Source organism: Octopus bimaculoides, chromosome 23, assembly GCF_001194135.2.
Source record: "Octopus bimaculoides isolate UCB-OBI-ISO-001 chromosome 23, ASM119413v2, whole genome shotgun sequence".
Lineage (NCBI taxonomy): Eukaryota > Metazoa > Mollusca > Cephalopoda > Octopoda > Octopodidae > Octopus > Octopus bimaculoides.
In genome coordinates this window covers 20671651-20675438 of record NC_069003.1, presented here as the reverse complement: position 1 = coordinate 20675438, position 3788 = coordinate 20671651, and the positions used below count along the sequence as shown (strand labels likewise).

The following is a 3788-nucleotide window of genomic DNA, read 5'->3' as shown; positions in this document are numbered from 1 at the left end:
TGAAACAAGAAAAAGATATGAAAGAAAATACATACATGAAGAATTACCTTGGCAGTTTATTCTATTTGAATTTATTGGTATCTGATCGTTTGATTTAGTTGACCAAATCAGTTTAACACTGAGTACTTTCTAGATATCTGCCTGAATTTTATTATTCCCTTTTACTACTTATATATATGTGTGTGTGTGTGTGTGTGTGCAGAGAGAGAGAGGGGGAGAGGGAGGGAGAGTGAGTGAGGGAGAGAGAGAGAGAGAGAGAGAGAGGGGGGTGGATAAATATAGACAGATCTGTATCTGTGTGTATACGTACATATATTTGTGCAGTTGAGTACGTTTTGATAAACAAACAAGAGAAAGAGGTCTCAACGAAAGTAGAGGTGATTTATTGTATTCATTAAACTTTTATGATTCGCTTCGTTGCCCCCCCAAATTGTGCGATTCTCCAAGCGACGAAAATTTAATCTTTTTCTGTCACTGAATCAGCAGCATCGAACCTTTGGAGAGAGGGGACGGGTAACAGAGGGACATAGAGACAGAGACACATAGACAAAGAAAGAAAAGGAGGCAGGTTGACATTGACAGAAAAGGAAACAGACAGACCGTTATCGAATATTTATCGTATTAAATCTCACACTACATTTAACATCGAGATATTCCGTTCAGCCAGACGACATCAAGCAAACTGTGTCCAGTCAAACGACACCTACAGACTCTGTTTGAAAAGCAGTCGACCTTTACAGGACAACATCCTTCTAATAAATATCCATTCACAAATGACTTCAGTCCAACTACCATGAAAATGCTTCAAGTTATATAATATTTTTCTTCGCCCGTGTATATTGATTTTACCTTACGCTTGTTCTATCAATCAAACGATTATCTCGAGTCGTTTTGTACAAAGAAAATAAGAAAAAAGCTGTTTTTGTAACCATATTATTGACTTCGACCGATCTTGTATTTTATTTTATTTCTTCACTTAACGCGTTAATGATGAAATCAAACTGAGTGAAAAATCACTGTTTAGTGTTTCTTCGTTTATTTATGAAACCATCAAAGTGAGATTTGCCTGCAGGCTTGTAATTAGAAGAGATAGACCAGCACACGGTCAAAGACACACAGAGAGATAAAGATAGAGATAGAGACAAACAGACAGCAGTCAGATATATTGGGGAAGACATATTGTAAAACACGGAGTGACTTGGAAGTTGAAAATGTATGAGAGAGAGTGCTAGAGGGATGGTGAGTGTTTAAATACAGGATTATTATTCAGAAGATTAATGTTATGCATTGATGCAACACTAATAGCAGTGAATTGATGCAAACAATTAATTTACGGAACTGATGTTGATCTCAAATATTTTTAGTAACAATTATGGTTAAACTACCTACGCACTATTTTCATTGGCGCTACAATTTACAACTGGTGGTATTAAACAGGTTAACTGGCTTTGGATGTTGTTCAATCCCTCCACCGTTGACAGAAACTAGAGCCAATCAGCTGAGTCAGACATAATCTTTAGTGAGATTTTATCGGTAACTGATTAAGCGTTTCTAATATAAACACGCATTGTGTATATGCGTTTGAGTGTGTGTGTGTGTGTGTGTGTGTGTGTGTGTGTGTGTGCGCGCGTGTACTTATGCATAGCACAGTCGTTAGTATATCAGACGTTACGAATATCTAATTACAGTGAAATGATTTAGGGGGCACGGGTTCAAGTCTATTTGTGAGCGATGCAATAAACACACACAAACACACAAACATATATACATTTACATACATACATATACACACTCACCCACGCACCCACACACATACACACACCTCCTTTATCCAATCCTTCCATTCTGTCCTCGAATTCTCCTGCACTATCTCTTTCTCTTCCATCGAATTTCTCGACATTTCTATCAACATACACCACTCCGCTCTCACCACCTCCATCTACTACAAACATACAGACTCGCACTCCTACCTTAACTTCTCCTCCCACTCTACCCACACAAAGCTCTCCATCTCCTGCTCTCAATTCCTCCGTCTATGTAGGCTCTGTAGTAACGACCACAGCTTTGAGACCCAGTATCAACTCATGGATTACCCTTTCATCCTACGTGGATATCCCCTCACCATTAACCATGCTGCCCTTGCCCAGGCACGATCTGTGAATCGTGTCTCTGCTCTTTCTCCTCGCACCCTCCCCACTCTTATCCGTCTCGTGTTTCCCCTCACCTACCACCCCTCACCTGCCATACCTCCACCCTACCCCTCCAACTCACCATTTCTGAGCCTTCCGGCGACTCCAGTCCGACCCCTTCACTTAGTACATCTTCCCTAATCTACCCCTTCCCTCCTTCAAATGAGCCCATAACCTGCGTGACCTCCTGGCTCCTTTCCTTGCTCTCGCCCACGCTGTCGCACCTGTCCCTACCTCTTCAACACCACTATCCTCACTGGCACCCGTCACGTCACCAACTCCTTTACCTGCACCTCCAGTAATGTTATTTACTGTATCTCCTGCTCTCTCTGTGCTTCACTGTACATTGGTCAAACGGGATGCTGCTTGGCTGACCGGTTCGCGGTGCACTGCTGAGACATCATACTTGGCAATGACATCCCGGTCTCGCACCACTTCCGATCTTACTGGTCATTCGCTACAACATCTGTTTGTATTCGGACAGTCTCTGTACAGGGGGCCACCCGGATTCCCGCCTTCGCCGGGAACAGGAATTAATCCTTTCTCTTCGTTCCTTTGCACCATAAGGGCTCAACGTACTACCTTCCTTCATCTGACATCAACCCCACACGGATTCCAACACACCTCCCACATTCAGCTGTCCTCTTCACATTCACACCTGCATACCGCCTACGTCGGTACCTTCATCACACACACACATACCACTGTACAAACACCCATACACTGTTGAACTCATTACTCACTTCACACACTGTTACATACACACATACCCACAAACACCTTGCCACTCCACACACACTAGCACTAAACACTTCTCAGCACCCACACCACACACCATTATCTACACACCCACACAAATCTTCAATAGCGTCACCACACATACCACTATACGAGCAGCTTCATACACTGTTTAACTCAGTACACATAACACACACCATCATGCACACTCCCACACCTACACAAATGTATAATACCTGAACACAGACAATATATAGATACACACGCAGCACGCGGAGATACAGATAACTTTCGCCCACAAACATACACTATACACATGCACACTATATGGTCACGGACACGGACACACACATACACACACATACACACGTGCAGACGCCACTTGAACAAGCACACATCAACTGCTACACACACAACAAACACAAACACACACGTTAGCCTCACATATATACGCACGTCCATACACATATCTACACATACACACACACACTCCCGCACACATACGTACTCACACACTCGCCCCATTCACACATGTACACTCACACACACCGTTCTCAAATACACGCACTGCTTGCGCACCGTAGTTCGTTAGGGGTCGTTATTATCGTTATTATCATTATCATCTCCCTTTAATTCGGCTTCTTTTTTCCGGTCATCTCGTCATGCTGGACCGTTGAACATTTTTTTTTATCTCTCCGCATTTTTTTCTTTCATTCAATTTCCTTCTTTTTCCTCTCAATCCTTTCTGTCGAAGAGCGTAGGATCGAAACGTAAAAGACTTTTAAACTTCTTCATTCTTCTCGAGCGTTAAAGCAATACACCTGCTTGATGTTCCTACACCTGTCTTCGTCTTTCGTTTTC

The 3788-nt window shown here is 42.7% G+C and overlaps 1 protein-coding gene across 3 annotated transcripts in view; it reads right to left on the bottom strand.

Moving 5' to 3' along the window:
• The window catches only part of LOC106875073 (epithelial membrane protein 2), a 195532-nt gene that overhangs the window by 61539 nt on the left and 130205 nt on the right, over positions 1–3788 (bottom strand). The gene's annotated exons all lie outside the window — the stretch shown is intronic.